At 37.3% G+C, this 12028-nt stretch overlaps 1 non-coding gene across 1 annotated transcript; it reads right to left on the reverse strand.

Annotated features, from left to right (window-relative positions):
* Window positions 1–11641: 11641 nt before the first annotated feature.
* LOC146903643 (small nucleolar RNA R71) lies at window positions 11642–11747 on the reverse strand. The gene has a single exon (XR_015020968.1). It is a non-coding gene; the product is annotated as a small nucleolar RNA R71 (small nucleolar RNA).
* Window positions 11748–12028: the final 281 nt, after the last annotated feature.

Here is a 12028-nt window from a genome sequence, read left to right on the forward strand (position 1 = left end):
TTTGCATTCTCTAAAAATTCAGCCAAAATGGAGGTTAAGAAAATCTCCTCGTTAATTTGGGACATTACTCGTTTTCGACCCTTATTTAGTAGGAAGGCCATAAAGTGGCCGATTTGCATTGAATCTTAGCGTGTGACAATTCGTTGGATAGGTAAACAACATAACTACGACTTCCATGGGATATTTTTGCATTCTCTAAAAATTCAGCCAAAATGGAGGTTAAGAAAATCTCCTCGTTAATTTGGGACATTACTCGTTTTCGACCCTATTTTAGTAGAAAGGCCATAATGTGGCCGATTTGCATTGAATCTTAGCGTGTGACAATTCGTTGGATAGGTAAACAACATAACTACGACTTCCATGGGATATTTTTGCATTCTCTAAAAATTCGGCCAAAATGGAGGTTAAGAAAAACTCCTAGTCAATTTAGGACATTACTCGTTTTCGACCCTTATTTAGTAGGAAGGCCATAAAGTGGCCGATTTGTATTGAATCTTAGCGTGTGACAATTCGTTGGATAGGTAAACAACATAACTACGACTTCCATGGGATATTTTTGCATTCTCTAAAAATTCAGCCAAAATGGAGGTTAAGAAAATCTCCTCGTTAATTTGGGACATTACTCGTTTTCGACCCTTTTTTAGTAGAAAGGCCATAATGTGGCCGATTTGCATTGAATCTTAGCGTGTGACAATTCGTTGGATAGGTAAACAACATAACTACGACTTCCATGGGATATTTTTGCATTCTCTAAAAATTCGGCCAAAATGGAGGTTAAGAAAAACTCCTAGTCAATTTAGGACATTACTCGTTTTCGACCCTTATTTAGTAGGAAGGCCATAAAGTGGCCGATTTGTATTGAATCTTAGCGTGTGACAATTCGTTGGATAGGTAAACAACATAACTACGACTTCCATGGGATATTTTTTCGTTCTCTGAAAATTCGGCCAAAATGGAGGTTAAGAAAATCTCCTCGTTAATTTGGGACATTACTCGTTTTTGGCCCTTTTTTAGTAGGAAGCCCATAATGTGGCCGATTTGCATTGAATCTTAGCGTGTGACAATTCGTTGGATAGGTAAACAACATAACTACGACTTCCATGGGATATTTTTGCATTCTTTAAAAATTCAGCCAAAATGGAGGTTAAGAAAATCTCCTCGTTAATTTGGGACATTACTCGTTTTCGACCCTTATTTAGTAGGAAGGCCATAAAGTGGCCGATTTGCATTGAATCTTAGCGTGTGACAATTCGTTGGATAGGTAAACAACATAACTACGACTTCCATGGGATATTTTTGCATTCTCTAAAAATTCAGCCAAAATGGAGGTTAAGAAAATCTCCTCGTTAATTTGGGACATTACTCGTTTTCGACCCTTTTTTAGTAGAAAGGCCATAATGTGGCCGATTTGCATTGAATCTTAGCGTGTGACAATTCGTTGGATAGGTAAACAACATAACTACGACTTCCATGGGATATTTTTGCATTCTCTAAAAATTCGGCCAAAATGGAGGTTAAGAAAAACTCCTAGTCAATTTAGGACATTACTCGTTTTCGACCCTTATTTAGTAGGAAGGCCATAAAGTGGCCGATTTGTATTGAATCTTAGCGTGTGACAATTCGTTGGATAGGTAAACAACATAACTACGACTTCCATGGGATATTTTTTCATTCTCTAAAAATTCAGCCAAAATGGAGGTTAAGAAAATCTCCTCGTTAATTTGGGACATTACTCGTTTTCGACCCTTTTTTAGTAGAAAGGCCATAATGTGGCCGATTTGCATTGAATCTTAGCGTGTGACAATTCGTTGGATAGGTAAACAACATAACTACGACTTCCATGGGATATTTTTGCATTCTCCAAAAATTCGGCCAAAATGGAGGTTAAGAAAAACTCCTAGTCAATATAGGACATTACTCGTTTTCGACCCTTATTTAGTAGGAAGGCCATAAAGTGGCCGATTTGTATTGAATCTTAGCGTGTGACAATTCGTTGGATAGGTAAACAACATAACTACGACTTCCATGGGATATTTTTTCATTCTCTAAAAATTCAGCCAAAATGGAGGTTAAGAAAATCTCCTCGTTAATTTGGGACATTACTCGTTTTCGACCCTTTTTTAGTAGAAAGGCCATAATGTGGCCGATTTGCATTGAATCTTAGCGTGTGACAATTCGTTGGATAGGTAAACAACATAACTACGACTTCCATGGGATATTTTTGCATTCTCTAAAAATTCAGCCAAAATGGAGATTAAGAAAATCTCCTCGTTAATTTGGGACATTACTCGTTTTCGACCCTTTTTTAGTAGAAAGGCCATAAAGTGGCCGATTTGTATTGAATCTTAGCGTGTGACAATTCGTTGGATAGGTAAACAACATAACTACGACTTCCATGGGATATTTTTGCATTCTCTAAAAATTCAGCCAAAATGGAGGTTAAGAAAATCTCCTCGTTAATTTGGGACATTACTCGTTTTCGACCCTTATTTAGTAGGAAGGCCATAAAGTGGCCGATTTGCATTGAATCTTAGCGTGTGACAATTCGTTGGATAGGTAAACAACATAACTACGACTTCCATGGGATATTTTTGCATTCTCTAAAAATTCAGCCAAAATGGAGGTTAAGAAAATCTCCTCGTTAATTTGGGACATTACTCGTTTTCGACCCTTTTTTAGTAGAAAGGCCATAATGTGGCCGATTTGCATTGAATCTTAGCGTGTGACAATTCGTTGGATAGGTAAACAACATAACTACGACTTCCATGGGATATTTTTGCATTCTCCAAAAATTCGGCCAAAATGGAGGTTAAGAAAAACTCCTAGTCAATTTAGGACATTACTCGTTTTCGACCCTTATTTAGTAGGAAGGCCATAAAGTGGCCGATTTGTATTGAATCTTAGCGTGTGACAATTCGTTGGATAGGTAAACAACATAACTACGACTTCCATGGGATATTTTTGCATTCTCCAAAAATTCGGCCAAAATGGAGGTTAAGAAAAACTCCTAGTCAATTTAGGACATTACTCGTTTTCGACCCTTATTTAGTAGGAAGGCCATAAAGTGGCCGATTTGTATTGAATCTTAGCGTGTGACAATTCGTTGGATAGGTAAACAACATAACTACGACTTCCATGGGATATTTTTTCATTCTCTAAAAATTCGGCCAAAATGGAGGTTAAGAAAATCTCCTCGTTAATTTGGGACATTACTCGTTTTCGGCCCTTTTTTAGTAGGAAGCCCATAATGTGGCCGATTTGCATTGAATCTTAGCGTGTGACAATTCGTTGGATAGGTAAACAACATAACTACGACTTCCATGGGATATTTTTGCATTCTTTAAAAATTCAGCCAAAATGGAGGTTAAGAAAATCTCCTCGTTAATTTGGGACATTACTCGTTTTCGACCCTTATTTAGTAGGAAGGCCATAAAGTGGCCGATTTGCATTGAATCTTAGCGTGTGACAATTCGTTGGATAGGTAAACAACATAACTACGACTTCCATGGGATATTTTTGCATTCTCTAAAAATTCAGCCAAAATGGAGGTTAAGAAAATCTCCTCGTTAATTTGGGACATTACTCGTTTTCGACCCTTTTTTAGTAGAAAGGCCATAATGTGGCCGATTTGCATTGAATCTTAGCGTGTGACAATTCGTTGGATAGGTAAACAACATAACTACGACTTCCATGGGATATTTTTGCATTCTCTAAAAATTCGGCCAAAATGGAGGTTAAGAAAAACTCCTAGTCAATTTAGGACATTACTCGTTTTCGACCCTTATTTAGTAGGAAGGCCATAAAGTGGCCGATTTGTATTGAATCTTAGCGTGTGACAATTCGTTGGATAGGTAAACAACATAACTACGACTTCCATGGGATATTTTTTCATTATCTAAAAATTCGGCCAAAATGGAGGTTAAGAAAATCTCCTCGTTAATTTGGGACATTACTCGTTTTCGGCCCTTTTTTAGTAGGAAGCCCATAATGTGGCAGATTTGCATTGAATCTTAGCGTGTGACAATTCGTTGGATAGGTAAACAACATAACTACGACTTCCATGGGGTATTTTTGCATTCTTTAAAAATTCAGCCAAAATGGAGGTTAAGAAAATCTCCTCGTTAATTTGGGACATTACTCGTTTTCGACCTTTATTTAGTAGGAAGGCCATAAAGTGGCCGATTTGCATTGAATCTTAGCGTGTGACAATTCGTTGGATAGGTGAACAACATAACTACGACTTCCATGGGATATTTTTGCATTCTCTAAAAATTCAGCCAAAATGGAGGTTAAGAAAATCTCCTCGTTAATTTGGGACATTACTCGTTTTCGACCCTTTTTTAGTAGAAAGGCCATAATGTGGCCGATTTGCATTGAATCTTAGCGTGTGACAATTCGTTGGATAGGTAAACAACATAACTACGACTTCCATGGGATATTTTTGCATTCTCTAAAAATTCAGCCAAAATGGAGATTAAGAAAATCTCCTCGTTAATTTGGGACATTACTCGTTTTCGACCCTTTTTTAGTAGAAAGGCCATAAAGTGGCCGATTTGTATTGAATCTTAGCGTGTGACAATTCGTTGGATAGGTAAACAACATAACTACGACTTCCATGGGATATTTTTGCATTCTCTAAAAATTCAGCCAAAATGGAGGTTAAGAAAATCTCCTCGTTAATTTGGGACATTACTCGTTTTCGACCCTTATTTAGTAGGAAGGCCATAAAGTGGCCGATTTGCATTGAATCTTAGCGTGTGACAATTCGTTGGATAGGTAAACAACATAACTACGACTTCCATGGGATATTTTTGCATTCTCTAAAAATTCAGCCAAAATGGAGGTTAAGAAAATCTCCTCGTTAATTTGGGACATTACTCGTTTTCGACCCTTTTTAAGTAGAAAGGCCATAATGTGGCCGATTTGCATTGAATCTTAGCGTGTGACAATTCGTTGGATAGGTAAACAACATAACTACGACTTCCATGGGATATTTTTGCATTCTGTAAAAATTCGGCCAAAATGGAGGTTAAGAAAAACTCCTAGTCAATTTAGGACATTACTCGTTTTCGACCCTTATTTAGTAGGAAGGCCATAAAGTGGCCGATTTGTATTGAATCTTAGCGTGTGACAATTCGTTGGATAGGTAAACAACATAACTACGACTTCCATGGGATATTTTTTCATTCTCTAAAAATTCAGCCAAAATGGAGGTTAAGAAAATCTCCTCGTTAATTTGGGACATTACTCGTTTTCGACCCTTTTTTAGTAGAAAGGCCATAATGTGGCCGATTTGCATTGAATCTTAGCGTGTGACAATTCGTTGGATAGGTAAACAACATAACTACGACTTCCATGGGATATTTTTGCATTCTCTAAAAATTCAGCCAAAATGGAGATTAAGAAAATCTCCTCGTTAATTTGGGACATTACTCGTTTTCGACCCTTTTTTAGTAGAAAGGCCATAAAGTGGCCGATTTGTATTGAATCTTAGCGTGTGACAATTCGTTGGATAGGTAAACAACATAACTACGACTTCCATGGGATATTTTTGCATTCTCCAAAAATTCGGCCAAAATGGAGGTTAAGAAAAACTCCTAGTCAATTTAGGACATTACTCGTTTTCGACCCTTATTTAGTAGGAAGGCCATAAAGTGGCCGATTTGTATTGAATCTTAGCGTGTGACAATTCGTTGGATAGGTAAACAACATAACTACGACTTCCATGGGATATTTTTTCATTCTCTAAAAATTCGGCCAAAATGGAGGTTAAGAAAATCTCCTCGTTAATTTGGGACATTACTCGTTTTCGGCCCTTTTTTAGTAGGAAGCCCATAATGTGGCCGATTTGCATTGAATCTTAGCGTGTGACAATTCGTTGGATAGGTAAACAACATAACTACGACTTCCATGGGATATTTTTGCATTCTTTAAAAATTCAGCCAAAATGGAGGTTAAGAAAATCTCCTCGTTAATTTGGGACATTACTCGTTTTCGACCCTTATTTAGTAGGAAGGCCATAAAGTGGCCGATTTGCATTGAATCTTAGCGTGTGACAATTCGTTGGATAGGTAAACAACATAACTACGACTTCCATGGGATATTTTTGCATTCTCTAAAAATTCAGCCAAAATGGAGGTTAAGAAAATCTCCTCGTTAATTTGGGACATTACTCGTTTTCGACCCTTTTTTAGTAGAAAGGCCATAATGTGGCCGATTTGCATTGAATCTTAGCGTGTGACAATTCGTTGGATAGGTAAACAACATAACTACGACTTCCATGGGATATTTTTGCATTCTCTAAAAATTCGGCCAAAATGGAGGTTAAGAAAAACTCCTAGTCAATTTAGGACATTACTCGTTTTCGACCCTTATTTAGTAGGAAGGCCATAAAGTGGCCGATTTGTATTGAATCTTAGCGTGTGACAATTCGTTGGATAGGTAAACAACATAACTACGACTTCCATGGGATATTTTTTCATTCTCTAAAAATTCGGCCAAAATGGAGGTTAAGAAAATCTCCTCGTTAATTTGGGACATTACTCGTTTTCGGCCCTTTTTTAGTAGGAAGCCCATAATGTGGCAGATTTGCATTGAATCTTAGCGTGTGACAATTCGTTGGATAGGTAAACAACATAACTACGACTTCCATGGGGTATTTTTGCATTCTTTAAAAATTCAGCCAAAATGGAGGTTAAGAAAATCTCCTCGTTAATTTGGGACATTACTCGTTTTCGACCTTTATTTAGTAGGAAGGCCATAAAGTGGCCGATTTGCATTGAATCTTAGCGTGTGACAATTCGTTGGATAGGTAAACAACATAACTACGACTTCCATGGGATATTTTTGCATTCTCTAAAAATTCAGCCAAAATGGAGGTTAAGAAAATCTCCTCGTTAATTTGGGACATTACTCGTTTTCGACCCTTTTTTAGTAGAAAGGCCATAATGTGGCCGATTTGCATTGAATCTTAGCGTGTGACAATTCGTTGGATAGGTAAACAACATAACTACGACTTCCATGGGATATTTTTGCATTCTCTAAAAATTCAGCCAAAATGGAGATTAAGAAAATCTCCTCGTTAATTTGGGACATTACTCGTTTTCGACCCTTTTTTAGTAGAAAGGCCATAAAGTGGCCGATTTGTATTGAATCTTAGCGTGTGACAATTCGTTGGATAGGTAAACAACATAACTACGACTTCCATGGGATATTTTTGCATTCTCTAAAAATTCAGCCAAAATGGAGGTTAAGAAAATCTCCTCGTTAATTTGGGACATTACTCGTTTTCGACCCTTATTTAGTAGGAAGGCCATAAAGTGGCCGATTTGCATTGAATCTTAGCGTGTGACAATTCGTTGGATAGGTAAACAACATAACTACGACTTCCATGGGATATTTTTGCATTCTCTAAAAATTCAGCCAAAATGGAGGTTAAGAAAATCTCCTCGTTAATTTGGGACATTACTCGTTTTCGACCCTTTTTTAGTAGAAAGGCCATAATGTGGCCGATTTGCATTGAATCTTAGCGTGTGACAATTCGTTGGATAGGTAAACAACATAACTACGACTTCCATGGGATATTTTTGCATTCTCTAAAAATTCGGCCAAAATGGAGGTTAAGAAAAACTCCTAGTCAATTTAGGACATTACTCGTTTTCGACCCTTATTTAGTAGGAAGGCCATAAAGTGGCCGATTTGTATTGAATCTTAGCGTGTGACAATTCGTTGGATAGGTAAACAACATAACTACGACTTCCATGGGATATTTTTTCATTCTCTAAAAATTCAGCCAAAATGGAGGTTAAGAAAATCTCCTCGTTAATTTGGGACATTACTCGTTTTCGACCCTTTTTTAGTAGAAAGGCCATAATGTGGCCGATTTGCATTGAATCTTAGCATGTGACAATTCGTTGGATAGGTAAACAACATAACTACGACTTCCATGGGATATTTTTGCATTCTCTAAAAATTCAGCCAAAATGGAGATTAAGAAAATCTCCTCGTTAATTTGGGACATTACTCGTTTTCGACCCTTTTTTAGTAGAAAGGCCATAAAGTGGCCGATTTGTATTGAATCTTAGCGTGTGACAATTCGTTGGATAGGTAAACAACATAACTACGACTTCCATGGGATATTTTTGCATTCTCTAAAAATTCAGCCAAAATGGAGGTTAAGAAAATCTCCTCGTTAATTTGGGACATTACTCGTTTTCGACCCTTATTTAGTAGGAAGGCCATAAAGTGGCCGATTTGCATTGAATCTTAGCGTGTGACAATTCGTTGGATAGGTAAACAACATAACTACGACTTCCATGGGATATTTTTGCATTCTCTAAAAATTCAGCCAAAATGGAGGTTAAGAAAATCTCCTCGTTAATTTGGGACATTACTCGTTTTCGACCCTTTTTTAGTAGAAAGGCCATAATGTGGCCGATTTGCATTGAATCTTAGCGTGTGACAATTCGTTGGATAGGTAAACAACATAACTACGACTTCCATGGGATAGTTTTGCATTCTCTAAAAATTCGGCCAAAATGGAGGTTAAGAAAAACTCCTAGTCAATTTAGGACATTACTCGTTTTCGACCCTTATTTAGTAGGAAGGCCATAAAGTGGCCGGTTTGTATTGAATCTTAGCGTGTGACAATTCGTTGGATAGGTAAACAACATAACTACGACTTCCATGGGATATTTTTGCATTCTCTAAAAATTCAGCCAAAATGGAGGTTAAGAAAATCTCCTCGTTAATTTGGGACATTACTCGTTTTCGACCCTTTTTTAGTAGAAAGGCCATAATGTGGCCGATTTGCATTGAATCTTAGCGTGTGACAATTCGTTGGATAGGTAAACAACATAACTACGACTTCCATGGGATATTTTTGCATTCTCTAAAAATTCGGCCAAAATGGAGGTTAAGAAAAACTCCTAGTCAATTTAGGACATTACTCGTTTTCGACCCTTATTTAGTAGGAAGGCCATAAAGTGGCCGATTTGTATTGAATCTTAGCGTGTGACAATTCGTTGGATAGGTAAACAACATAACTACGACTTCCATGGGATATTTTTTCATTCTCTAAAAATTCGGCCAAAATGGGTTAAGAAAATCTCCTCGTTAATTTGGGACATTACTCGTTTTCGGCCCTTTTTTAGTAGGAAGCCCATAATGTGGCCGATTTGCATTGAATCTTAGCGTGTGACAATTCGTTGGATAGGTAAACAACATAACTACGACTTCCATGGGATATTTTTGCATTCTTTAAAAATTCAGCCAAAATGGAGGTTAAGAAAATCTCCTCGTTAATTTGGGACATTACTCGTTTTCGACCCTTATTTAGTAGGAAGGCCATAAAGTGGCCGATTTGCATTGAATCTTAGCGTGTGACAATTCGTTGGATAGGTAAACAACATAACTACGACTTCCATGGGATATTTTTGCATTCTCTAAAAATTCAGCCAAAATGGAGGTTAAGAAAATCTCCTCGTTAATTTGGGACATTACTCGTTTTCGACCCTTATTTAGTAGGAAGGCCATAAAGTGGCCGATTTGCATTGAATCTTAGCGTGTGACAATTCGTTGGATAGGTAAACAACATAACTACGACTTCCATGGGATATTTTTGCATTCTCTAAAAATTCAGCCAAAATGGAGGTTAAGAAAATCTCCTCGTTAATTTGGGACATTACTCGTTTTCGACCCTTATTTAGTAGGAAGGCCATAAAGTGGCCGATTTGCATTGAATCTTAGCGTGTGACAATTCGTTGGATAGGTAAACAACATAACTACGACTTCCATGGGATATTTTTGCATTCTCTAAAAATTCAGCCAAAATGGAGGTTAAGAAAATCTCCTCGTTAATTTGGGACATTACTCGTTTTCGACCCTTTTTTAGTAGAAAGGCTGATGAGTCATAGATAGTATTATTTATTGCCTTATTTAGTTTAGTTTTATTTTAGATTTGATTTTATTTTATTGCATTTTATTTTAGTTTAGAATATTTTACTTCAAATTGTCTTTTATTTTATTTTAGGAATAAATATATGGTGGAAGGTGCCTTGGAGCAAAAGAAAGAGGACTGGAGCAAAATACAGCGCAAGAATACGAAGATACGGGGCAAAAATACATTTCCCCTTACCAGAAGCTTGGCACGGCCCGTGCCAACATGTGGCACGGCCGTGCGCGATCCCAGGACCTGTTTTGCTGCTTTTCTTCAAGCCCAAGTTACCCTGTTGCAGCTTTACCGTTTTATCCTTTTAGTTGCTTAGTTTCTAAGTCGAATGTAAAGCTATAAATAGAGTAGCTCTCCACCATAAACAATCATCCTTTACTTTGTTTATTTCAAGTATTATTTTAATAAAAGTCTTTATTTTCCTTTTACTTTCCTTGCAATTTATTTTACCGTATTTCTCTCTTCTTCCTCCATGTCTACGATGAACATGAGTGAGTAGACTTCTTAGTCTTAGGATTATTGGGGAGTCTAATGACTCAATCCTAAACAAAACATGTCTAAACCCTAATTTCTATGTAACCCTAATTTCTAATCTAGATTCACCGTCTTAACGTGGATTAACAATTATCAAACTGTGGAAGCGAAAGCGGAGGGTTTGATAATCGTTAATCCATCATCCCAAACATCAATTCATAAAGCGAGAGCGGAGTCTTGATGTTGGAACAAGTGAATCTAGACAATAGTTGCAAAACAGTGAAATAGTCTTTGCAACTATTGAGACAAAGAGTAGTTTCAATCCTCTATGCATCTTCTAGTAATCATGTCAGTGAAATAGGCTTGGTTGCTAGAAGTAAACTCTCACCGGACTTTCATCGGAAAGGTGAGGGGCTAAGGGAAACCGGTCTTTAGAAATTAGTGTGTAAACCATGAAATTAGAAGTTTAGGTTTTGTCTAGTGAAGGATTAGTTATTAAGATGAACCAATGATCCTAAGGCCCCTTTATTATTATTGTTTTTACCTTCAGCAATCAAACCCTTTCTAATCAACTTTCTCTCCTCTAATCATTCATTAAAAGTTAATTAAATTGACCAACTCCCTAGCGGAACGATACTCTACTTACTACTATTACTTCGATAGGCCGTGCGCTTGCGGTTTGGCTCTATCAAGTTTTTGGCGCCGCTGCCGGGGAGTTAACTAATTTGATTAGCTTTTTCTTAGTGATTAGAATTCTCTCTTCTTCTTTCTCTTTTCTTTTTATTTTTATTTTTACCTTTTTCTTTTCCTTCATCATTAACTTCTTGGAAAGCATAAAAATAATACCAAACATGGCTGAAAGACGTGCTCTTAAAGAATACGTGACTCCTTCAATGGAAGAGCCATATGCTATTATTGTGTATCCAACGGTTGAAGATGAAGATTTTGAAATTAAGCCTGCCCAACTTAAAATGGTGCAGCAAAATTATTTTTCGGGATCCCCCGATGAGGATCCCAATCTCCATATCTCAACTTTTTGGCGGCTCACCGTAACATATAAGAAAAACCAAGAAACCTTGAGACTACATCTCTTCCCTTTTTCTCTAAAAGATAAAGCTCTCAATTGGTTCCATTCCCTAAGAGTTGGTTCCATCACCTCATGGGACCAATTGAAGCGTGAATTTCTCATCCGTTTCCTTCCCCCATCAAGAATTGGCCAATTAAGGACAAAGCTTTTTCAATTTACTCAAAAAGAGGGGGAATCTCTTCACGATTCATGGGGACGTTTTAAGGATATGCTTAAACTTTGCCCCCTCCATGGACTAGAGGAGTGGTTAATCATTCACACTTTTTACAATGGTTTATCTCATGCTACTAAAATCTTTGTTGATACAGCTGCAGGTGGTGCTCTAATGAACAAAGACTTCGAAACAGCCTATGCATTGATTGAAGACATGGCTCGAAATCTCTTTCTATGGACTGATGAAGAACTCGCTACAAAGTCTTCACCCTCCAAAAAGAGGGCAGGTATGTACGAAGTCTCTAATTATGACCACCTTGCTTCTAGGATTGATGCACTAACCCACAAATTTGAAAAACTTAATG

The sequence above is a fragment of the Medicago sativa genome, chromosome 7 (assembly GCF_051527215.1).
Source record: "Medicago sativa cultivar Bolivia chromosome 7, Bolivia_mono, whole genome shotgun sequence".
Taxonomy (NCBI): Eukaryota; Viridiplantae; Streptophyta; class Magnoliopsida; order Fabales; family Fabaceae; genus Medicago; species Medicago sativa.